This window comes from Taudactylus pleione, unplaced genomic scaffold, assembly GCF_031769625.1.
Source record: "Taudactylus pleione unplaced genomic scaffold, aTauple2 ptg000127l, whole genome shotgun sequence".
NCBI lineage: Eukaryota > Metazoa > Chordata > Amphibia > Anura > Myobatrachidae > Taudactylus > Taudactylus pleione.
Window position 1 is genome coordinate 22,512,647 of NW_028284529.1, and position 27,354 is coordinate 22,540,000.

Below are 27,354 nucleotides of genomic sequence, written 5' to 3' on the forward strand. Positions count from 1 at the left end.
ACTTAACAACTAAACCGTCTAACTTTGCCAAATACAGAGGCAATGAAACAAGGCCTAAACTACGTTTTTGTGGCTGATGAGGCATTTGCTCTCCACGAACACTTGCTGAAGCCATATGCGCAAAGGGGCCTGACAAAAGAAAAGTGCATCTTCAATTACCGTCTATCCAGGGCATGGAGGATAGTGGAAAACACCTCAGGCATTCTATGCAACCGATTCAGAATCTTCCATGCGGCTATAAATCTACGTGTGGACAAAATAGATTCCGTTGTCTTTTCCTGCTGTGTCCTCCACAATTACCTCCAAAAAAATTAGGCTATATAACAGAGGACAGTAAACACAGCTATGGCAGACAACCCAGACCATCCACAGGAGACTGTGGAAATGCCCTCTGTGGCCCCATCTGCAGTTGTGGAGTCAACAGGGACTGTGTGGGCTAAAGAGGTCAGGGAGCAATACCTGACCTACTTTAATGGAGTGGGGGCAGTACCATGGCAGGAGGAGAGTATCCGCTAGTGTGATATGGACTACTGCACTTTTAAAAAACATTTGGCATGGTGTGTATGCACTATGTCTATACTTACCACATCCAAAGAGTATGGAAGTTCGGTTTCAGCTGTGTCCTCTTGCTACTCCCCAGGGACATTCTCGGCCACAAGCGCTTGGAAAGGGTGCTGTGGCTCCTACTCATGCAGGAACTTGAGGAGGTCGAAGTACCACAGGTTACTTGTGTAGACCTCATTGACACCCGCTCCAGATGCCCACAACTCCTGCTGCTTTTTATTGTCTTGAACGTACACAGTATGCTAATTTTGTATTTCGGTGAAGCCTCGTCATGGTGTTGAAGCTGGATTAGTGGCTGAGACGGAATCAGCGTAAAAAATTAGCGTGCGTGACACCATCTTGCGAATGGCAGCTAGACTCCATTTTAGAAACAAGAATCTGCAAAACGCCATTTTGCGACCAGCGCCATTTTAAGTTACAACTCAGCTAAGTACAGATGGCATTGTTTTTGATAATCTTTTTAGAAGCCATGACAGGCCCATTCTGGGGACAACTTTGCATAGAGAAATACCAAAACAACTAAAAAAACAGCCTCCTGAGAAAAGTAAATAGAATAGACAATACACCAGAATACTGCGAGTGTTTTACATACAAATTGCTTCCCGTCTATATACAGGGATTCCCAATCGGGAAGCCGACTGCCTATATACCGGCAGCCGGCTTCCCGACTGTCTTATCCCGGCAAGGGTGAAATGCCGGGCATCTAGATGTAGACGACTGCATTTCCCCGACTACGATCGTGATGCCGGGCTCCGCGAGCGGACAGCCGCGGGGGGGGAGGGTTAGGTTTAGGGCTCCCGGGGGAGACTTAGGGTTAGGCACCCCCCCGGGAGGGTTAGGGTTAGGCTAGGGGGAGGGAGGGTTAGGGTTAGGCACCCCCAGGGGGGACTCAGGGTTAGGCAACCCCCGGGGGACTTAGGTTTAGGCAGCGGGGAAAGGGGTGGTTAGGCACTTAGAGGGGGGATTAGGGTTAGGCACTTGGGGGGGAAGTTAGTGTTAGGCACCCCTAAGGAGGGTTAGGGTTAGGGGGGTTAGGTTAGTGGATACTTACCTATCCACGATCGGGATTTCCAGTGCTGTCGGGCTTCCGCTGCATCGCACTCTGCTCCTGTTGGGCTGCCGCTGACGGGAATCGAACCGCCGGCCATGCAGCTGTCGGTATTTCATACCCATTCCATATAGACAAGTATAGTTGTGGCAATTGTAATATAACCCAGACATTGATCTACACAATTGAATTTGTCTGAATCCTAAACAGGTTTTAGTTTCACTCTCAGACAGAATGGCCCCAGCTTCACAGCTGGGGGTCTCCACCTTGTTTGAGATGTGAAGCTCACTGCCCATAACACATTTGCATTGCAGTTTGAAACTGTTAGGAAGGAATGAGGTGTGTGTGTGTGTGTGTGTGTGTGTGTGTGTGTGTGTGTGTGTGTGTGTGTGTGTGTGTGTGTGTGTGTGTGTGTGTGTGTGTGTGTGTATATTTATATATGTATATGTTAAATCCATCATAAATAGAAACTCATGCATAAACACCGCACATTACGCACAGTTGTGCTGCTAACATGATGCACAGTAGCGAATGCACAATATCCTGCATGCGAATGCTGTTTATTAGCTGCATGCGCGCATATCTGCCCCAAATCAGATAAAAGTAACTAACTTCTTTTCTCATATCCCTAATACTTACATAATGCACACTTACACAAAAGGTTCCTTAGCTATAAAGTAAAAGATCCAAGTTTTATTAATTTATTACAAATGCTGTGAAATAAAGACTATTTGGTATCTAAGGTTTAATACATGATAAATAAACAGTGTTTGGTATTATACTGATCTGCACTTTATCCACAGCTTTCTGGTATCATCGGTGTGAAGCTCTGAACATGCGTTCGCAACTTATGGACCGTAAAGACATAAAGAACCAAAAAGTACTTTGTAAAACCAACAGTCTAGATTTGCATGAGGTGGGAAAACGAAGGCAACCAGCTGTTGGAGGCTGGACTGTGGCCATTTGAGTCAACCTGTTAAGTGCCTTGTAACAAACGCACCGTGAAAGAGAGCCAATGGAATCGCAACAAGACCTCTCTTTTGTTCAGCTTATTTCTGGGGGGGTATAAATATGTGTGCTCTGACCCTGGGTTTCTAGTCTATTCTGCTGATTGATGGAGGTCTCTTGCTGATGCCGGAATCTGGTCCCAGAGCGCTTGCGTATGTATGACTGTATCTTGGGTCTGTATAATTTCTTTGCGCTAAATTGTACTTAGATCACAGCGTGTATTATCTGTACTTTGGTGGAATAATACTTTGTGCTTTGGAAACACATGTTCAAGGTCTAAGGTCTTTATTTTACTGTATGACTGCGTATGCAAATAGCGTAAATCTTAGAGGTTATAGGCAGGTTTTAGATGGTATAGGTAGGAAGGTATATAGCCAGTATCCTTAATGGAATGACTTGCTAAAAGTTACCAGCTCTTCAAATGCAGCAGCTCGCTTGTATGTATTGCTGTAGTCAGGCCCCTTGATTCGCCACAGACATTCGTGTGCGCGATAGCGCACAAGAAACCCTGTCACAAACTGCCGTCTCTTGCACTGGTCATTTCTGTGGAAAAACAGAAAAATGTTTGTAAAGTTTTAATGTTTAAACAGTTGAATTATTTTAATTAGTTTGTTTTTAATGTGTTCTTTTTAAATTTTAAAGTTTGAATGTTTTACCAGTTTAATTATTTTAATAAGTTTATATGTTTTTAATGTACTCTAAATAAATTTTTTAATTTGTGCCACTTTATTTTCATAGTATTTTTTATTTTTTTTAAACTTGCATTGTGCTACACTGTCATAACAGTGGGTACATTGCGGGTGCAGAGGTTAAAATACAAGGGGTGCAGAGGTTAAAATACATATGGGGCAGATGTTAAAACACACATTGGGGGTGCAGTGGTTAATACACATTGGGGGTGGAAGGGGTTAATATGCATTGGTGGGGCACGGGTTAATATGCATTAGGGGGACAGAGGTCATGCATTGGTGGAGCAGGGGTTAATACACATTGGGGGTGCAGTGGTTAGTATGCATTGGTGGGGAGGGGATTGGAGGTGCAGGGGTACATTGGTGGTTCAGGGTGTACATAACATACAGGCAATACTCACTTTTTATGCACAAGCCTCTGTAGGACACGATGCTGATGCTGCTTTCCACTTCTCACGTCGTCTGTCAGAAAATGGAGGAGGGGAGTGGCCACGGACATCGTACATGGTACATCACAATCGTACATCAAGCAAAACAGCGTACGATGTGTATCAAATCCTACACGATAGGTCGAAATCTTATTGCGGGTTCAGTTGATCTGCGATGCCGATACACGACGCTGGGTACGCGCAGCACCATCGTAATCGTACTGGAATACGCCACTTTTTACACGATTGGTCGTTACGAATGATAGAAAACGGCCAAATCACGTAAAAAATCGTAATGTGTATGGGCACCTTTACTAATCAGTATACCAGAATTAGAGGAGGTAGTTAAACTGTCAGACTTGGATACACATATGGTGTTCATAGAATCTTGCAAGATATGGTTCTTTGGGTTTCATTTCATAAAGAAGTCTCTCCAACTACTGTCTACTTCAAAATACCTTAAGATGCTGGGCTCCTCTCCTATATTAATCAATACTCCCAGGTATCAGGACTCATCTGCTACTTCATATTGCCTGCTGAATGCTAGTGCTGCATAGCTTGCTCTTCAACTGGTCTGGCTAAAATAAGATGACTGCTTTACACTAGCTTTTAGCTTATTACCCATCAAACCTTGCAGTCCAGGGTTGAAGATATACATATTTTTTCCTCAACAACTAAGTAGGAATGGCCATCAACCATCAATGTTTGACAATCATTAATGGATAACCACTGATGGTTGACGGTTTTGCCATCGATGGCAGAGGTCCAATGGTTATCCGCCATCAAAGCCACAGAGTAATGCAATGTTTTTTTTCCTTATGTGCCAGGAAATGGAGCATAGCTTCCCCCCCCCCCAACATCAACCACGAAGCCCCGTCCCCACTTCCTGATTGGCCCACTGCCTGGCAATTCTTAAAACAGGAATGACCATCGGTGGACGAAACCATCAATGGTTGCCAGCCAATGGTTTCATACCATCAAGGTCAACCACTGTTGGTACCATTGATGCTTAACCAGGGGCTGCCTAATTACTGCCTGCTTAATTACTCCAGACACAATGTAAACACAAGGAACTGCATTGTGTATTGTTGGGTACATACTGGCAGATATATTGGCCGATTAATTATCGTTAACTGATTGGCAGATATATTGGGCATCGTGCTGTGTGTATGGCCGACCACACAATTGGTTGGCCATTTACTGACTTACCAGGATGGGCTGGATTATGCAAAGCAACTCCTCCTGGTCCTGGAGTCCTTGTGGGAGCTGCAGCCGGTGCCTCCGTGGGATCTTCTTCAGAGGCTAGATCCGGTGCTCTGACAGGTGAGCTTGACAGCCAGGGGGGACCGGACAATGTGGGTGGTAGGAGTGTAGGAGAGTGACCCCTGGCAAGCAGAAGGGAGATATCAGCGTGCATTCCAGCCAGTCACAGCCCCAGCAAGCGAGCAACCAGTGGGTGACAGCTAACAGCGTGTGCCCTGACCAGTGTGACGGAGACATCAGTACTTGTTCCAGCCATGCAGAGCCCCAGCCAGTAGGAGGGAGCAACCAGTGGGTGACCCAGGCAGTGGGACTGATCAGTAGCCGACCCTCAGTGACAACAGGAGAGAGAGAGCTGGAGGGAGGCCCCACTTTCATTCCTGACTCCTCACAGCTCTGCCGCTGATGGTCGGTGGCTGCATGCCTGGGCTGGTGTTGGGCATAACAGACTCTTCTCTTCATACAAAGCCGGCCTAAACCCCCCATCGCTGCCCCTGCCACCCTCCTCCAACACCTACAGAAAAGTCTCCACAGACACGGGCCATAAAGTGAGGCAGCATCCTCTTCAAGATCCCAGCAGCAGCCACAGCAGGGAGATGGAGACGCGGGGGCTGCTCAGGAGGCAGCTGTCAGCATGTGCAGTGCTGGAGAGCATGTGCAGGACCAGGCATGCCGTCTACTAGAATAGCAGCAAGCCCAGGTCAGTGCTCCCATCCCCCCAGCCCAGTGGCCCCCATCTCACTGACCCCCACCCAGTGTCTTCTACTTCTCCAGCCCAGTGTCTCTTACCATCTATAACTGATCCCCCAAATGCCAGTGTATCCCACCTAATCAGCCCCCCCTTCCAACCAGCCCACTCCCTCATCTCACCTAGAATCCCCCAGCCATTCCAGTCAGAGTCCCTTCCTATTCAGCCCAGTGCCCCCCATCGCACTGTCCCCCATCACAGCCCAGTGTCACCCTCATATCACCCATTTATTACCCTCCCACCATCATTAGGGCAGGCCCCTCCCCTGACACCCCAGGGTGTGTGTATATATATATCTCGACGTTTCAATGCTTGCGGTCTGTATGATTTTTTACTAGCCGTCGTGAGTAACGACAGACAGTGTTATGATTTTTTCCCCCTTGTCTGGGTGATAAAACGCAGGGCACCGGATGAAAGGTTTATATATTTTTTTCTATATATATTTTATTATTATTGTTTAGATTTGACTCATGATCCCCATTTTTCACATTCTGTTCTTATTTGTTGGATTGTACACAATGGTTATGACCAGACTTATACAGGGTGCTTATCATCCACATTAGTTTTGTTTCTTGTCACTCATACATCTTTGTATTTTTTCTATGTACACTAATATTTTCTTCACATTCACAGTTTCACTTCATCATGTAGTTTTCTGGTCATATTTTTAGTTTCTGTTTCAGGTGCATTATATGCTCTGAGTACACTATGTCACAGTAATGACACTTATCACATACATATATTTCAACACTTATTGTTCACTTTTATGGTGATCTATTATTTTGTGCAAATATGTAGCCATAGCTTGTATATTTTTTTGTATGCATTTTTTATGTATGCATTTTTGTATTATAATGTATTATTTATATTGGTCACGGTACATTCTTACTTTGATTAATATATTCTTTTGATATACTTGTTTATATGTGCATCTGTGTTTGTTGTAGTATGTCGTTATGGCAACCATTGGGCTGCATGCTGCCTCCGGTAGACGCTGTGCCTGTGGGGATCACATGGGCTACTGGAACGCTGTGAACTTCCGCTGTTTGACACGCACCGTTCTTCCGGCTGATCTGGTTGCCCGTGTCGTGGTCTTGTCCCGGGCGCGCCGCACGTGAGGAGCAGCTAGCGTCCAGCGTGGTAAGCTATTTAAAGCTGTTTACATTACTGTATTGTTTATATGTTATATGTTGCATCATGAGGAAGGGACGAGAGGTCCCGAAAAGTCGATGAAGGAATAAATTTGATTCTTTATACTCTCCGTTCTTAGATCTCCGAGTGCCGCCTCTGTGTTTCATATGATTTCGGGACATCACCCCCGGTAAGGAGGGCACCGGAGCAGGCAACATTGCTTTAATTGATTGGGAGTGCCGGATCATTTGCGTATATATATATATATATATATATATATATATATATATATACACAGTATCAATGTTACCGGCCCCCCAACAAAATGAGCAAATATAACTGGCTGCGGTGCTCACCCTGGGGCATGGAGACCCCTGCACATATTCCAAATAGATAAAGCAGCACTCACAGACTGCAAATTCGTGCAAAAAAACTAATGCTTTATTGCATTAGCATGGCAACGTTTCGGGGTCCATGCCCTGATGACGGGGGATGGACCCCGAAACGTTGCCATGCTAATGCAATAAAGCATTAGATTTTTTTGCACAAATTTGCAGTCTGTGAGTGCTCCTTTATCTATTTGGAATATATATATATATATATATATATATATATATACATACATATATACATATATATATATATATATACATATATATACACACACACATACACATCATATATTGGCTGATCAATTAATCGGCCAATATATCATTACCTGATCGGCGGGTGTGTACAAATGATACATCTGTGAACGATGTCGTTCACAGACATATCGCGTCGGCTCTGCTGCACAGCCGATGCCCAATACATCTGTAGATATATTGGTGCATTGTGCTGTGTTCATGTCACCTGGATGGGCCGGGTTATTCAAATAGTCTTTCTGGAGTCGGCGTGGGAGCAGCAGCTTCTGCAGTGCAGCGTGCAGAGAGGATCCAGCTGCCAGATTTGACAGGTGAGTAGTTTACATCCACAGGGGGCCAGGACACTGTTGGAGTTGAGGCAGGTGTCTGAAAGAGGGAGCTGTCAGTGGGTGCCCCGGCCAGCAGGAACAGGAGCCGTAAACTGTGGGCACGGTCAGAGGAAGCGGACGAGCCCCACCCAGCGAGAGCAGTGAGTGATGTGCGGGAGTAGGGGACAGTGGGCACCCCTGCCAGTGGGAGCTGTGACATGGAGGTAGGGGAGGAGGTGCAGGATCGTCCAGAGACTGCTCTCAGTTGTCTTGGGGGGGGGGGGCTGGAAGAGGTAGTGTGCAGGTGCCAGAGCTGTGACCTGGGGAGGGGGATAAAGTGACGTGATGTTAGGGAGCTGACAGTGGCAACTCCAGCCAACGGGAGCCATGCCCTGTGTGTGAGGGGGTTTGGAGGGTTAATTGCAAGTGCCTCTGGGCACTATACCACTGTTCTCTCCTGATGTAGCCCAAGTGCATATAGTAATGTTCTCTTCTGGTGTAACCCATGGGCATATACCACTGTTCTCTCCTGGTGTAGCCCAAGTGCATATAGTAATGTTCTCTTCTGGTGTAATCCATGGGCATATACTACTGTTCTTTCCTGGAGATCCATTTATTATTGTATATTTGAGGTATAATCCTTGAAAACATTCGTTTTCAGGAGTTAACTTCAAATATTAAGTATCACCTGGATGTATTAAGAAGGAACCGCAGCAAATATCTCCGATGCCTGCTGTGATCTCTCCATTCCCGCAGTTTTATTATTTTGTTTGCAGCTTGAAGTAGGAAGCAGAAAATAAGATTTAAAAAAATTGTGAGGTAAAACTGCACTAATGTGGCCGCCATCTTAAGTACCCAAAGTCACACCCCTGACCCATATAATTATCTTTTAAAGTATATCTAAATGTAGAAAAGTATTTATTTTTATTTGCCTTATGACACCAGGTACTAAGGGCCCTGTTCATCAAGAGAACATTTTTCCTTGTGATAATTAAGGATTGAACTCGCTGCGAGTTCAATCCAAGTATTGGAGGCATTCATTAGGTCTTCTATACTTAATTATCACTTCCGAAAAGCTGCTCTTTTTGGAGAGACAGTTTTTTGGAATAAGGGCATTTTTCTCATGTTTCCTTCACTCTTCGCAGCCAGTCTTGAGACAAGGGAGAAGCTGGAGGAGTCCAGCCCCCCACGCCCAACCCTGCCTGCCCGCTCGCCCCTGCCTATCCCTGCTGCCTGTCACCTGACCCCCCCGCAGGGCTGCAGCTGCCACGGGAGTCTGTGATCCCCGCTCAGATCATTCAGCCCCGCCGTGTAGGTCCCCCACCTCCGCTGCTGTGCCCTCTCTCCCTTGCTACGACTCACAGGAGGAGTGCTCAGGACGCCAGGAGGGAGCTCATTGAAGTTAAGAGGACACAGCAGGAAGGGATCTTTTCAGATCCCCCTGCTATATCGGATGCTGTACTCCATCTCTGGGTGACGTACAGTATCGCTGTCAAGTTCTGATAAAAATGCTTTTTCGGCACTTGATGAATTACATAATTTCCACATTCCCATACTATAGTATGTGGACTGTGGAAATTATCGGGGGAGAATTGTAACCAGGAGATGTCAGAAATATCTCCTGCGTTAAAAGAATGATGAATAACCCTTGCACTTTATTTCTACAAAAATAGGTGAAAACCTTAATTTTTATCTACTTTTGTAGAAATTAGGTGACGATGAATAGTGCCTTATGAAACAGATACTGATACAGCAGCAGAGGATAACAGAAGAATAGAGGGCCTATTTCCTTTCTCTGTGTGCTCTTCAATAGGCCAGACCACTATGTAAATTACAGCAAGATTTAGCACATTTCACAAAGAAAATCTGCCAGTGTGTACGGAGTAAAAGATTAATTGGGCAATAAACTCACAACATATATATCTTTAGATGGCAATGACGGTTGTTCAGTGTGTATGAACAACCATTATCTGCAGATCGGTTGATCTGTAGATATATCTTTCAGGTGTGTACCCAGCTTAAGTGCTACATTTGCACTTGCACAATGCTAAAGTTAGGACAATAGAACTAAAAAAATAAAGTTTTGTCCTGCCAATATTTTATATAAAACATTGCATATTACGTGTTTAAAATACAGAATTATGGTATAACATACATTTTGATAATTCTTTTTCTTCGAGGTCCATAGGGTCCACAGGAACTACCTTGGACATATAGTTGGATAGAAACCAATGCACCAGCCAGCAATGCTTTGGAGCTCCCAGCATGCACTGGTCCCCCTCCCTATATACCCCAGCCACAGGCATTCAGTTCGTGACCAAGCCTTGCGGCAAGAGGCAGAGAGAGAAGATGGAAGAAAAATGTCACCAGAAAACACTCAAGTGAAGAGGGAATCTATGATACAAAGTTTAAGAACAAGTACATCTGAAGCCCGGTGCGTCAGGGTGGGTGCCCTGTGGACCTTGAAGAAAAAGAATTATCAAAAGGTATGCTATACCATAATTCTGTATTTCTTCTTCAGGTTCCATAGGGTCCACAGGAACTACCTTGGGACGTCCTACAGCAGTTCCCTTAGGGATAGGGACACTCCTGAGCAGATAGGAGAATCCGCCGCCCAAAGGAAGCATCCTGGAAGGCATACGTATCAATAGCATAGAACTTTATGAACGTGCTCACGGAAGGCCAGGTGGCTGCCTTGCAGAGCTGTTCTGCAGAGGCTCCATCTCACCGCCTACGATGGTCCGACAGACCGAGTGGAATGGGCTGTCACCTAGGAACAGGAAGATCAGCTGAGAGATGGTCATACTAAGCCAGCGAGACCAAGTTTGTTTGTTTGCTGGTCAACCTCTTTTGTGAAAACCAGATAACACAAAGAGTGCATCCAACTTCCTGATGGATTTGGTCCAATCCACGTATATCCGGAGGGCTCGAACCACATCAAGGGAAGCCTCAACTGAAGATAAAAAAGAAGACTTAAAAGGCTGGGACTACAATTTCCTCGTTAATATGAAAACAGGAAGCAACCTTTGGAAGGTAACCCGCATTAGTAAGGAGGACAGCTCTATTTGGATGGAACACCAAATATGGAGAGCGACAAGACAGAGCTGTCAAGTCAGAGACTGTGCGAGCTGAAAAGATAGCTAGGAGAAACAGCGTCTTCGCCATCAACCATCTCAAATCCACCTTATCCATTTTGTAATCGGGACATGCAGAGGGATACGTCTGCAGAGCCCTGAGAACCAAAGACAAATTCCACGGTGCCACCGGTGGGAGGAAAGGAGATTGCAGCCGAAGTACTCCCTGCATGAATGTTCTAACATTCTGCAGAGGTGCAATTTTGACCTGGAACCAAACACTCATAGCTGAAACCTGTACTCTTAAGGTAGCTAGGTGAAGACCTAAGTCTAATCCGGCCTGGAGAAAAACAAGTATTCTGGATACCTTAAATATCTGTGATAAATGCGAGCCGAAGCTGACTTTCTGGCTCTCAGCATTGTCTGCATCACTGAGGGAGAAAACCCCATGGCCTTTAAAATGGACTCAAGAGCCAAGCCGTCAAAGCCAGTCAAGGTAAATCCCGATATAGGCAGGGACCCTGCATTAACAGGTCCTGCTGCAGGGGCAGTGGAAATGGCCTGTCTATTGACAGACGTGTCAGATATGAAAACCAATGCCTTCTGGGCCAGGCAGGAGCTATTAGAATCATCCTGTCACCTTCTTGTTTGAATTGTCTGACTACTCTTGGGAGGAGGAAGATTGGAGGAAACAGATATGCCAACCTGAAGTCCCACCTCACTGCCATGGTGTCCACGAAGGCTGCTGAGGGGTCTCTTGTCCTGGACCTGTACCTGGGGACCTTGTGGTTGTGATGAGATGCCATGATGTCTATGTCTGGTATCCCCCACCTGTCCACCATGATTTGATATACCTCCAGATGAAGAGCCCATTCTCCAGCATGTATGTCCTGGCGACTTAGGAAGTCCGTTTCCCAGTTGAGCACACCTGGGATGAAAATTGCCGATATTGCTGGCAGATGGTATTCTGCCCATAGAAAAATACCCATTCAGGACGACCAAGGTTTAAAGGAGACCTCCCTAGCCACCAGGCTAGGGAGAGACGAACCACTGGCAAGATGTGTACCATCTGGGTTTGTAGCCGATGATCCTGACCATCGCACTGGGCCAGGATCCACAACTGTAGGGACCTGGAGTGGAACTGGGCATAAGCAACCATATCGAATGTGGCTACCATGGAGCTCAGCACCTGCATCGCCAAGTGTACTGACACTGATTGTTTGCAAAGAAGCTTGTGCACCCGAGTCTGCAGTGTTACAATCTTGTCTTCTGGGAGAAGAATCCTCTGTCCCAGAGAGTCCAGCCATGCCCCTAAGTGCACCATTTGATGGGTTGGCTTGAGTGACGACTTCTTCCAATTGATTATCCAGCCATGCTCTTGTAGGCAGACAATGGTCATCTGGCCTTGCAACATCTAGTGCAATTGTGCTAATATCAGGAGGTCATCTAGATATGGCAGTATCCTGACCACCTGTTGTCGGAGATTGGCCTTCATGACTGTCATTATCTTGGTGAATACCCGGGGAGCTGTGGCCAGCCCGAAGGGTAAAGCCTGAAACTGATGGTGTTGTTGATCTACTTCCAACCTGAGAAAGGCTTGGTGAGATTTTGTAATAGGGACATGCAGATATGCATCTTGTATATCTAGGGAGGCCATGAAGTCCCCAGGCTCCATTGCCAATACAATTGTCCACAAAGTTTCCATACGAAATTTTGGTACTTTGATAAATCTGTTGAGAGATTTCAGATTCAATATTGGGCTTTTGAATTAGAAACAATTGAGTAATACCCCCTTCCCTGTTGCGTCACAGGGACTAACACACTCAATTCCAGCAGTGCCCCAATAGACTCCCGGTAGGCCGCACCCCTAACCGGGTCTATAGGAAGGTTTGTACCCTCAAACCTTTGAGGGGGTTGCCTGAGAACGTGATGGTATACCCCTGAGAGACCAGCTCTCATACCCAGGCATCTGTTGTAGTCTGATGCCAGGCCTGAGTAAACTGCAAAAGTCTGACCCCCACCCTGACATGCTTCAGGAGGAGGCCCATCCCATGAAACTGTGGGCTTACCATCCAGTTTGGAAGGAGGGCATTTAACTGCCCAAGACCCTTTGGACTGTGCCCTCTTGCCACTTTGTTTGACCGAGGACTGTTTCTTTGTCCTACTTGGTGGACGAAAGGACTGGTATGGCTACCTCTTAGAGGTAGGTGTGGATGGTAATTCCGCTGCCCTTGGCGTTGCCAGGGATGTCATGATCTCATCCAAACCTGCACCAAACAATACTTTCCCTGAGAAATGTAATGACTCCAGAGCCTTCTTGGATCCTGCGTCTGCCTTCCAAGTTTTTGGCCGAGATTCTAGACGCTAAAACACCTGCATCAATCCCTGTCTCCACCATATACATAGATGCTTCTTGCAACTGACCAAGAAGAGACCGCTGCTCTCTAGATGGGTCTCCTATGGACGTCTCTAGTGCCTTAATCCAACCCTCCATCGCCTTCGCTACCCAGGCAATAGCCATAGCTGGCCTGGTAACAGCTCCTGACAATGAAAACATTGATATTAGATGATTATCAACCTATCTGTAGGTTCTGTTAAGGACAATGCTGCAGGAATAGGCAATGTAGCACTTTTGACCAACCTGGTCACATGCGCATCTATTGTAGGTGGAACTTCCCATTTGTTACATTGCTCCTGGAGCAAATGGATATCGAGAGGCCAAATTATTGGTGACTGAAAAATGCTTATTAGGAGTCTCCCAAGTTTCCGCCATAAGATTAGTCAGTTGCCCCAACCTAGGAAAATAGTCTTTAGCCACCACCTGGCGTCTAAAGACTGGCTCCTCATCTGTCAGACCAACTTCCTCTACCTCCTTTATGTTGAGGCTATTTCTAACCCCTCTAACTAGAGAGGGAACATCCACAACCTGATAATCCTCTATTTCAGAGGCTGAGTCAGAACTCTGTGTTCTTTCAGAGTCTGACTAGATAGTTGAGTCAATATGCGACACCTGACGAGACCTTTTCTCCTTATGCCTCTGCTTCTTTACCCCTACTTGGATCTCCACCTGTGGAGAGACTGAGGATGGCAATGCACTCTGGCTAGAGTGAGCCGCAGAATAATCCCAACAGGTATTCATAGGAGTCATATATACAGGATGCATATGCTGTGGGGGTACCCTATAGCCTGAAGAACTGCCTGTGGCCCCACTGCTGGAGATTGTACCTCTGTAGCTTTACCTATTAGATAGGACAACACCTGAGGCGTTATAGTAACCACCTGAGGCGTACCATATGAGGCTCCATTACTGGTATAGATGCACTAGATCAGTGGTTCCCAACCTCGGTCCTCAAGGCACACTAACAGTCCTGGTTTTAGTGATATCCATGCTTGAGCACAGATGTTTAAATCAAAATAACTGAGATACTAATTAAGTTACCTGTGCTCAAGTATGGCTATCGTTAAAACCTGGACTGTTAGTGTGCCTTGAGGACCGTGGTTGGGAACCCCTGCACTAGATATATCCTGAAATATTTTTCTACATCTGCCACATATTCCATCCACATCCTGATCTCACAGGCTTGTAGAACAGAATTTTAAAGATAGACCCACCGGTTTCCCATCCTGCTTATTACCTTCGGACATGATATATATCAATGTTTGTAAGGTACACCATGTACATGCAACAATGTGAGTTTTGTATCAATGACCCCCCCCTATACACCGCCAGATGGATGAGGAGAAACAGTGATAGCTTGAAACAACAGGTAGTGTACAAGCAGCAGTAGCTAGCATACAGTCACATACAATGCATGAAAATACAGCAAATTTGAACTCTGATCAACTAGCCAGCCCCAGCGGAGTGATGGTATGATATAGAGCACACTATATGCCAACCTGACGGAGAGGGATATAAGGAGACGGACCAGCCTGAGAACACTGCTGCAGCGCACTCCAACAATGCTGACTGCACGTGTCTCCACCACGAGGCGGGTCTTTTATACCAGACACCGGAGTTCCCACCGGAAGTTAGTGTCTGGGGGGAGGAGCGGCCTGGGAAGCACCTATCTCCCCTAGGCTTTGACTCTCGATTGGCCAGGTATGCTGCACTACAAGGCGGCAAGACACAGACTAGTGCGTCCCCGGCAGCAGACAATAAGGCCCCGGCCATCTAGTGAGGAGCCTGCACACACAGCCCGACCTCCGATGCGTCTCTCACCAGAGGTAAGGGACTGCTTCAGCACACCTTACCTTCTGCTCCGTTACCCCGAACGCAGTCCCAGGCCCCAGCCAAGCCACTATCTGGCCTGCCGGAAACCCAGTGTTGCCGGCTCGGCGGAGGTAGTAGGAGTCGCAGTGCAGGCGTCTTATACGCCGCCTGCACCACTAAACTCTAAAGGTGAAAAGAAAAAAAAGCTTGGCACTGCCTGAGCAGTCCCACTGTTCAAACAGGTGCATCTTGCCGCACCAAACGAAACAACTGAATGCCTGTGGCTGGGAGCGGGGTACATGGGCGCCGAGAGGGGGGGAGTGGGTACAGTTTACCCGGGCTTGCTAGAGGGGCCCGGGTCTTATACGCCGCCTGCACCACTAAACTCCAAAGGTGAAAAGAAAAAAAAGCTTGGCACTGCCTGAGCAGTCCCACTGTTCAAACAGGTGCATCTTGCCGCACCAAACGAAACAACTGAATGCCTGTGGCTGGGAGCGGGGTACATGGGCGCCGAGAGGGGGGGAGTGGGTACAGTTTACCCGGGCTTGCTAGAGGGGCCCGGGTCTTATACGCCGCCTGCACCACTAAACTCCAAAGGTGAAAAGAAAAAAAAGCTTGGCACTGCCTGAGCAGTCCCACTGTTCAAACAGGTGCATCTTGCCGCACCAAACGAAACAACTGAATTCCTGTGGCTGGGAGCGGGGTACATGGGCGCCGAGAGGGGGGGAGTGGGTACAGTTTACCCGGGCTTGCTAGAGGGGCCCGGGTCCGGCGTCGACCCCCCCTCCCTCCCTCACAGCAGCTCAGCACACAGCTTGTGCTGGGCTGCAGTATGAGACTGCTCGTGGCTGCTGCGGCAGCCGCAGCAGTCTCCTATGGCTGTGGGGGGGAGCGATCATACTGATCGTGCCCCCCCTGGCTTAGCGCCGGGCTGGGGGGCTTACGGCGCCCCCCTCCCCACCACGCGGCTCTGAAAAAGTCATATTTTTCCTGATGGGGGGTGTTTCAAGGGGCCCGGCCAGGCTCTCTACGACCCTGGCGAGGTACATAGGGAGGGGGACCAGTGTATGCTGGGAGATCCAAAGCCTTGCTGTTTGGTGCATTGGAATCTATCCAACTATACTGTATATCCCAAGGTAGTTCCTGTGGACCCTATGGAACCCAAAGAAGAAAAGGAAAATAAAAGTGTTGCACAGTTAAAGGAGACACGGTCATAATTCTACCAATTTAGTACATTACAATATATGGTCTATAGGCTATTTAGAACTATTACTATCCAGGATAAGGGAAGGAAAATTGGTGCTTGATTACTACTGCAGGTGTGATATAGCATATTGACGTTAAGAATGTTGACATCTTTATGTCAAAATGTTCAGGATGTAGACATTTAACCATACTTGCCTACTCTCCTGGAACATCTGGGAGGTTCAGAAATTAGGTGGCTTCCCTGTATGCCAAGAAGAGTGGGAAAGTTTCCCAGAGACCAACCACCTGCAGCTACCCACTTCCTGAGCAAAACAGGATATCTGGGCAGCTGATGACATGATCTGCGATGATGCAATCACAATTTACCCCCACGCTCCGGGATGCATGTCGGCCACTTTACCGCCCCTCAGCCCCCTCCCCCCTTATAGCCAACCTGGCTGCCAGAATGTACTTATGTATGCAATTAACATATCAACATTCACAATCTGCATCTGTATCTGCAGTCACAGTGTCAACAATGCAATTTTAGCATTAACATAACGTTGCTTAATGCTCACCATAAATGCACCCAAAGTGTAACCTTAATTGCACCTAACCCTAACTGCAGCCTAACCCTAACGGCAGGTGCCGACATTCTGGCTGTCGACATTCAAATCATGTTTTCATTTTGTATGCCGAAATTGTGACTGCATACCAGTACTGCATCACTGGCCATTTAAGTATAAATAAAGCATCTTGGAAATATACGTTTTAACCAGAAAGCCCTTTAACGCCATGTAATAAATAATTATGGTGGGACGTAAGGTTCTATAATAACAGCTGCTTGCCTAAGTCTGATTTACATGGATAGTAAAGAATAAAATACAAATAATGTTGCATATGATACACTAAACACTACGGGTGTGCAAGGCTCTTAGGCTTAACCCTGACAGATGTTTGGCAGAAGTTCCAGTGGCAGCTGATATTTGGAAAATATGAATAAAATAAACGTCACTTGGGTAAACTGAATATCTTATGTGGTGAGAAAAATTGGCTTAATAACAAGCTTTACTAACAAATTCAATATGAAAACACTATTCCACCGTGATATTGAAACCCCATCTATACAACAGTATAAACTTCCCCAATTAACATTGGAAATGTGTGTTTCTCATGTTACAGGCAGTTGTATTGCAGCTAGCGCTGTCAGCATTTATGCAAACACTTGACAAATTGGCAATTTCAATGACTAATGAGGAACACAGAACTGCTCATCACCATCTTGTGAGAGAGACATCTTGTGCAGCTGATATGCTTTCTGCATATCACTATTAAGTTCATAAAACTTTTTTAAGCACATATCTGCCATTTTAACGTATTTTGGTTCAAAAGCACACTAACATTTTAATGCAGGTCTACATCAATTTACCACAAGCAAACAAAGTACAAGTTCTATTGCATTGATGGTGACAGTACAACAGGATAACAATAGTTATGAATAAAAATAATAAAAACTGGCTTGCTTAAGTCTTATTACAGAAACACACTTCTCAGTGCTACAAACTAACCCAAACAGATAGAAAGCGCAGCTTATTTTTTCAATATACTTAATGAATAAACCTTACATTCTTTTAAATAGATTTTTTTTTTCAGATTTACAAGTTCTACCAAAGAAAAAAAAGTTGGTTTTAAATAAATTATAAATATGACCATGTATTTTAGTAGTATGATCGGTCTGGTAGCAGAAATATTACAGGATACAAGTAATGATATGGCTGACACTGGCACCAAGTTCTGTCTACACTGGCAGAGAATATACAGAAATTGCGCGTGTTCTTACCCCTGCTGTTTCTTCTGCAGAGGATCTCATTTTCAGTCTGTTAAGCATCTTATTCCATTTATGCCTTATGCTTTAATATAAAGATAAAAGGTTCATGCTTTAATATATCCTCCCTAATAAAGGAACCACAACATAAAACTAAGGACTTTTGAAATCATTAATTTTAAGGTAGTGTTATATTTTTATTCTCTGTGAATCGCATCACAATCACCCAAAAAGATGTGTGGGGTGAGTGCTTCTTGTATTCTTATTTCAATGAGAATTTTCTTTTAGATTCTCCCAAAAATCTCATGAGAGTGATTAATCACTCATCCCATTCAATTCTATGGAGGAGATTAATGGTCTGAAGTTCTTCCAAGGTGATTAAATTGCAAGTGGCATGATTGAAGGAGATCATTGCACTACACATTCAGTAACAATTGCTTGTGTAGCAGAACATGTAGGAAACAATGAGATACACAAAGCAATCTACAGTATGTTGCGAGTTTAATCCCTTGAGATAGTGAGGCTAAAAAACCCTGTGTAGCCAAGCCCTTCCAGATGGAACGGTTCTTCAGCTCAGTTCTGCCTGCAAAGTTTTCAGAGCAGTATGATATATGTAATACTAATTGGCCTTCAGATTCTTGGTTCAGTCTTAGCTGCTATTTTAATGCTAATATTATAGTAGATTTATTCCAGTCTTCTGGAACCATCCCAATCTTAACTGAACTCTGATGATGGCTCAAGGATTACTAATTTTGTCTAGCACTTATAATTTCACACGGTCTATAAGGTTTCTTAATTGGAGACTTGCCAAACGTGTTATAAAAAGCACAGCAGTTTCTGGAACAACATTAGTCTCTATGCTAAGCATAGAATAATACATTGGTTCAGTTTTAACAGTGTGCAATGATTAAAAAAAAAAAGAAGCCTACTCAGGATAAGTGTAAAGGCCCCCATACATTAGCAATAGATTGTGTCAATTCGGCAATTTGCAGATGATTGTATAAAAAAAAAAATCTGCATTGTATGGGCTTCACAGATTGCAACCAAAAAGTGATTGGAATTGTTAAATCAGACTGTCCAACATGTTGGATTTCACAGATCGATTGGGGCTGTAGATTACTAGTGTATGGAGATGATCAGCCGATTTGCAGACAGTAACAGGTTGAGTCTCCCATATCCAAAATTCTCGGGACCAGGGGTATTTTGGATAACGGAATATTCTGTATTTTGGAATATTTGCATACCATAATGATATATCTTGGGAATAGGACTCAAATATACACACAGAATGCACTTATGGGTTATATACACCTTATACACACAGCTTGCAGGTAATTTTATACATTATATTCAATAATTGTGTGGTTCAACCAAAGTTTGTGTACATAAATGAAATTCATTTATGTTTCATCTACACCTTATACACACAGCCTAAAGGTAATGTTATACAAGATTTTTAATAATTTGTGCCTTAGACAAAGTTTGTGTACATTGAACCATCAGAAATCAAAGGTTTCATTATCTGTCATGCCAAAAATATTCCGTATTTCGGAATATTTGGATATGGGAGACTTAACCTGTACTAGTAAAATGATGGACCTTTCAAGATTGGTAGATCTGTGTTTGTTGAAAATGATCTGCAAATCACTGAAAGAGATCTGTAATGTATGGGCGCAGATTGCTAGATTGGGAAAACCTAAAGTCGCCCAACAAATCTTCAAATTGTTCATTGTTGTTTTCAGATTGCTGATATATGGGGGCCTATACTTGAAACAAAATATCTGCCATGTAGAACCTGCCGCTACTACGAAAAATTATATTTTTCTATTTCGAATGTAGCTCATAAAAAAAGAATATTTAAAAATAATTTTCTTTATATAGTATTTGAAAGTAATAACGTTTTTTTTCTTTTTTAGGTAATAATTTTGTGAGATCCTACAGGGTTGGGTATGAAATCCCGGCTGTTGGGATGCCGCTGGTCAGAATACCAACAGCGGCATCCCGACAGCCAGAATCCCGATACCCATAGAAAGTAACGTTGAGTATTTTTATAATCGCTACCCTAACCCGCCCTCCCCGATGCCTAACCCTAACCTCCCCCCTAGTGCCTAAACCTAACCTCCCCCTCCCCGCACCCTAAACCTAATACCCCCTCTCCGGTGCCTAAACCTAACATCCCCCCCTAGTGCCTAAACCTAACCGCCCCCTCCACACACCCTAATCCTAACACTCCCTACACAGTGCCTAATCCTCCCCCTAATGCCTAACCCTAACCCCGCTACCTAACTTCCTCTAACACCCTGATAATTACCTTCAAGATGCCGGCAGTTTGGGCGCCGGTATTCAGACGGTCGGCATCCCGCAGGCCGACTACATCCTGCCCTACAATGTGTGATGAATCAAAGCCCAAGTTTGCCCTTTATCTCAATGCCCAACTGTATAAACTCATACTCAGTATGGTGCATATTTATTAATTACCACCACATGGCCCGGATAATTATGATATCTTATTGTGGCATTAAAAAATTAAGGATTGCCCTCATTTACCAATATTCACATCCAGGGAGAGCTCTCTGATAGTAGCCTGTCTCTGCGATGTGTAAAGTGATTGTGAATGCAATCACTTTATGACCAGGTCAGGGACATCAGACCACACATATACTTGCCAACTTTGTTATTTTCCCCTCCAGGAGAAGCCCAAAGAGGAGATGCAGATGGGCGGCAATGGGTACAGCCGGACTATCCGCATCATTAGGCAACGTCCCCTAGTGATTAAAATGCCATGAATCCCGCATATTTAAATAGGCATGGGGCCAAATGACGCGATAATAGAATTGTGTCATCAGGCCCGCGCCCCCTACTTGCGAACCGCTGATTAGAAAGTCAGCGACATGCAGGATAAGTGCCTACTCATCCAGTGGTGCGGGGGGTTACCCGAAAAATCGGGAACCTACCACAGGTTCCAGGAGAGCAGGCAAGTATGACACATATGCAAGCGGCCATTCTTAGGGAAGGACGCGCCTATGGTTCCCTCTCCTTGTAAATGTTGCGAAAAGTAGCTTAGAGCTACAATGGCTATCGCCATCAGGAGCAAAATCAGCTTGGTAATTTGAGCATTTTATCAGCTCCCCCATCTCGGATATCTGCTGCAGTCTCCCGTACATACATTCAAGTGATACTTAATATTTGCAGAAATATCTCTTAGGAGATATCACAGAAATATTTTTTGCTAAATATTCCCCATAGCCTTAACACTACAGCCATGGCCAAAAGTTTTCAGAATGACACAAGTATTGGTTTTCACAAAGTCTGCTGCTTCAGTTTTTATGATGGCAATTTGCATATACTCCAGAATGTCATGAAGAGTGATAAGATAAATTGCAATTAATTGCACAGTACCTCTTTGCCATGACAATGAACTGAGGGCCTGATTCAGAGCCGGACGCTCTTTCAGAGCGCTCGCTCTGAATCAGTGCCCTCCTTCTCTTTTTTAGAGCGGCCTCCTGCCCGCTCGCATAGCTGTGGGTGACCACCCACAGCTATAGCGAGCAACCAAAAAGATGGTCGCGATGGTCAAGACCATTGCGACCATCGGGCTTGCGACGAGACTCTTGTGGTAGGGTCTCATTGCCGCAAGCCCAGGAGTGCTTTTGGCTCTATCAGAGCCAAAAGCACTCCCACTGACATCACTTGTGATGTCAGTGGGGCCGGCCCCAGACAGTAGGCGTTCCCATGGGAACGCCTCCATCTGGCCAGCCACGCCCCCGGCACGCCCACCAAAGGGGGCGTGCTGTCACTCACCATCGACAGCACGCCCCCTTTGGTGCGAGACCCATAGTGACGGCTTGCCCGTCGCTATGCGGGTCTTGCACATGCGCACGACGGAGCTGGCTCACTCGTGCGCATGTGCACTTGGCCAACATCGACCAGCTTGCGAGTGCTAAGCGCTCGCGAGCGGGTCTGAATCAGGCCCTTAATCCCAAAAACAACATTTCCACTCATTTCAGCCCTGCCACAAAAGGACCAGCTGACATCATGTCAGTGATTCTCTCATTAACACAGGTGAGTGTGTTGACGAGGACAAGGCTGGAGATCACGTTGTCATGCTGATTGTTATTCTAACTCAGACTGAAAGCTTTAAATAGAGGGTGGAGCTTGAAATTATTGTTCTTCCTCTGTTAACCATGGTTACCTGCAAGGAAACACATGCAGTCATCATTGCTTTGCACAAAAAGGGCTTCACAGGCAAGGATATTACTGCTAAAAAGATTGCACGTAAATCAACCATTTATCGGATCATCAAGAACTTCAAGGAGAGAGGTTCAATAGTTGTGAAAAAGGCTTCAGGGCGCCCCAGAACGTCCAGCAAGTGCCAGGACCGTCTCCTAAAGTTGATTCAGCTGCAAGAACGGGACACCACCAGTGCAGAGCTTGCTCAGGAATGGCAGTAGGCAGGTGTGAAGAGAAGACTTTTGGAGGATAGCCTGGTGCCAAGAAGGGCAGCAAATAAGTCACTTCTCTCCAGGAAAAAAATCAGGCACAGATGATATTCTGCAAAAGGTACAGGGAATGGACTGCTGAGGACTGGGGTAAAGTTATTTTCTTTGATGAATCCCCTTTCAGATTGTTTAGGGCATCTGGAAAAATGCTTGTCAGGAGAAGGAAAGGTGAGCACTACCATCAGTCCGGTGTCATGCCAACAGTAAAGACCATTCATGTGTGGGGTTGCTTCTCAGCCAAGGGAGTGGGCTCACACAATTTTGCCTAAGAACACAGCCATGAATAAAGAATGGTACCAAAACATCCTCCAAGAGCAACTTCTCCCAACCTCCAAAAACAGTTTGGTGACGAACAATGCCTTTTCCAGCATGAGGCAAAAGTGATAACTAAGTGGCTCGGGGAACAAAACATCAAAATTTTGGGTCCATTGCCAGGAAACTCCCCAGACCTTAATCCCATTGAGAACTTGTGGTCAATCCTCAAGAGGCGGATGGACAAACAAAAACCCACAAACCAGGGCATGCTAGGGTGTGTAGCTCCACAACCGCAGTACGGCCGCTTGATGAATATCCCTAGTATAAAGTATCCATGGTTAATACGGACAATGATCATCCCACATACTAACAGAATTATGGTCACGGAGTTCCAGAGAATTTTATTTATGACAATAAATTGTAGGAAGAGTTAAGGTGGTAACACATGGGCCAAATCTAAAGCTCAACCCCAGTGTCAGATGACAGGATTATTAGTCATTTTGGCCACACTTGACTGTCCAAATATGATGAGATCCATTCATTTAATTCTATAGCAACCAGACGAACAGCCCCAGCTTCATTGTGACCTGTTGGTGCAGTTGGAAGTTGGCAACATACAAAGACCAATAGCATTATCTTTCAGATGCAGTTTCTGCTATATGTGATAATTCTATTACAGACCTTACCATAATTATCAAGTACTTTTGGGGCCAAAAATTATGAGCTATTGGGCCGGGATGTAGTTACGAGACCGGAGGCCGGAATGCCGTCGGTCTCAATACCTACACTGAAATCCCGACAAGGGACTTCGGATAGGCATCGAAATACCGACGTCTATCTTAATCCCGACGCCGGAACGCCGAAGTACGTCAGACCGAACGAGGTATGCCCTTAGCATTAGCCACGGGAGGGGGGGGAAGGTTAGGTTTAGGGAGTGCAGCAGAGTTAAAGTTAGGTTTTGGGGTGGGGGAAGGTTAGGGTTAGGCGCCCCGGGGAGGGGGGGGTTAGAGTTAGGCTACAATAAGGGAGAGTTAGGGATGGGGGGGGAGGGCAAGTATACTTTCCCGACCCATTGAGAATGCCAACCATCGGGATGCCACTGTCAGTATTCTGCAGGAGGCATCCCGACAGCTGGCATATTAACTGCGTCATATTACAGTACTTGTATGTATGTATGTATGTATGTATGTATGTATGTATGGTCAACTTAAAAACCAAATCCCATTAGCAAGTACAGACAGACCAGCTTTTCCCCGAACAATCCATTAGCATTTTGCCTAAGGCAAGAGATAGCAGTCAGTATATGGCATTTGTTTCTAGAACAGGGTGTACTTTTTTACTAAGTATAGATTGAAAGTAGGCTTTACTTTATGTAATGTTTATATAGTATACAGGTTAATTGGCTTCTGCCAAAATGAACCCTATCAATATGTATTTAGAGTGTGGGAGTAAACTGGGACTCACAAGTAAACACAAGGAAAATATACAAATTCCACAGACACAAGCAGTGGCAATGGTCACCACTTTGTCACCATGGTGCATATTGGTGCGTACAATGTTAATGTAAAGGTGCGTATCCACTAGGCGATTAAAATTAGCGATTGAACGATAACGACATTATCGTTCAATCGTTCATCGGTCACAAATCGGGCATTAAAATGTCGAAAACGACCAGTGATGCGTGCTCCCGCTGGTCGTTTCCGACATCAATCATCGCCTAAACATGCTGGTCAATCTGCCGATAACGACAGATTGTGCATGTCCAGGGATGAGGGAAGGTGCCTGCACTGAACAACATAATCGTTCAGTGTAGGTACTATACAGGATGAGGAGCGACTGTATGATTACAATGTTGTAATCGTACTGTCCGTTCCTCTATCGGCAAGTGGATACGCACCTTTATAATGTTTGTACAATTAATATCAACTAATGAGCTACCTCTATTAAGTACAAATTGCCCAGTCACTGCAGTATTTTCTTAGTAGGTTTGATAGTAAATTACATTGGATTCTAATCGGAGATTAAAAAATAACAGTAGGTTGCACAAAATAAAGCCTTAACAATACAGGTAATACAATGAAATTAAAAAAAAACTTTCACCTTAATGTAGAAACTAAAATTGACCAAAAATGCATGCATCATATGATCAATTTTAAGTGTGTACATATGTGGTAAAGTTAACAAAATTCACTAAATATTCATTTTCTTCCAGCATACCTTTGCTTGGAAATAAGAGGAAAAAGAAAAGAGTTACAGCAAACCTCATTTTGTAAAACATACAAAACAAGCTTGATAAACAGAATCAGCCAACGGGTGAATTAATTACCATCCTTGTCCTATAAAGTAATGTGCGGCTTCATAGACATTGCATAAAATCCCAAAGGCACAGAGAGCACAAACAAGCTTCAAACATTCTGGTGTGGACATTCTCAGATAAGCATTCCCAGTCAGCTCCCTAGAGAATGTGATAAGGAAGGTATGTGCTAGCACAGGTTGAGTGACATCACTGAGTGCCCACTATCTCTCTTGCGACAACAGCATGCTTCAATAATTAATGGAAAACTTATTGTTGGAGGGTTTAATTTAATCAGTAGATCAGCAGATAGAAGATATTTTCCTGTATGTTGCTAGGCTCCTTTTATCGAATGTAGCCAAATTTTAGACTAGGCACACATGTTGCAAAACCGTTATGTAAATGGTTAAACACTCTAAAATGTATTACTTATGAGTAACGTCACATAAGGATGCCACCATTTATTATGAAGAAGTGACTGCTGCTCCAACTACTGTGCAATATAAGCATTTTGTCCTGCAGGAAATGGAAAGGGCAAAAGACTAATCCCTCAATGAATTTTCAAATACAATAATCATGGCTTAAGCATTCAAAACATGAATCCTTTTTTCCATAGAACCAGCAGTGTCACTAGGGTGGTGGGTGGTGCGGGAGGTGGGGACCGGGCGACACCAAAATGATAGAAGCCGGGAGCGGGCGCTTAATGATTACAGTCACTGAGAACAAGCCGGCAGTGCAGGGAGAGTCTCTGGGGGCAGCCAAGCATTTCTGGGAGTGCTGGGCACACCCCCAAAGTGAGGAAAATGGGGGCATGTTAAGCCACACCCCCTTTCTCACATGACCACGCCCTCTTTTTGGGCACAAGTGGGGTCCATTTAAAGCACTGGGTGACCCCAACTCTAGTGACACCATTGCATAGAAATATCAAACTATTATGGAGCTGTTTGTTTGTTTTTTTTCATTTTAATTGTCTATCATATTTGATTTCTGAAACACATTACCACAGAAAATAAAAAAGAACAGCCCCATAAAAATAATTTGATATTTCTATACAGTGGCATCACTAGGGATGTCATAACTTGTCACTACTAGCCTTAGCAGCACTTCTGAGAGCATTTTGGGAGAATACAGCAGCCTACTGATGTTGCTGGAGAATGCAAGGTTTAGAGTTCAATGTAAAATCATGGGTCACACATCAAATATCTTGGATGCAGATTTACAATTGGGGAAAAAGCTCACATATAACATTGGCAATTCATTGCCATTCACAAGCAGAGATTACTTTTACAGGTAAAGCAACTGGTGATAGCTGGCTTGCATTATTCTAAATTTGCTTATATTCTGGACACACATCATATACAAATATGACATTTCTGCTTTAACTGCAAACATTTTAAGTTTTGTATATACTGAGTGAAGCTTTTAACTAACAATGCATATATATTAATAAACATGTACCCACCTGCACAAATCAATTTGTAATGAAAAATGTGTACTGTCCTAACTGCAGCTACATTTCTGTGAGTTTAACTTGATAACCACAATATCCCCTAAAAAGTTCCAGTTTAGTGTAATTATAGTAATATATTAAATGTATTCCAGGCATTGACATTCAATGCAGACTGTACAATTGCAGCTCTGCTTCCCCCCCCCAAAAAATGGAAGAGTAAAAAAAATAAAAAAAAATTTAATCTACGGCATTTGACTACCCTCTACTGGACAGTTTAGGCAGACAGGAAAACACATACTGCATACAAGTCACATTACTGTGCGTAGGCAAACCCATTTAATAGATAATGTAAGTGGCTAAATCAATTGTTGTATGTGCAAAGTACTAAATAAATGGAAGAGTGCTCTTTGGACATACCAAAACTGTCATTACCAAAACATGTGTGTAGTTTGAGTATGTGTATAGCGACTAATATTTTCTGATAAGGTCTGCAGCGCCTTTCAAAGTAGATATGGCTAAACAGTACATTAAATTACAATACAAAAGGTTACATAATAACATACTGCTATGAATAGCAGAATAAACAGCAACGAGGTACAAGGTACAGTAGTGCAAATCATCTCACTAACAAGGAGAGGTGAAGGGACAGAACTGGTAGTGTGATAAGTCTGTGTCCAGGAGCTGGTGTGGAGCAAACCGAACCAAAGGGACTGAATGAAGATATGAGGAGTGAGG

The 27,354-nt window shown here is 44.6% G+C and overlaps 1 protein-coding gene across 1 annotated transcript in view; it reads right to left on the reverse strand.

Moving 5' to 3' along the window:
• LOC148523863 (lysine-specific demethylase 4C-like) overlaps positions 1-27,354 on the reverse strand; it is a 378,114-nt gene that overhangs the window by 285,492 nt on the left and 65,268 nt on the right. The window lies entirely within an intron of this gene.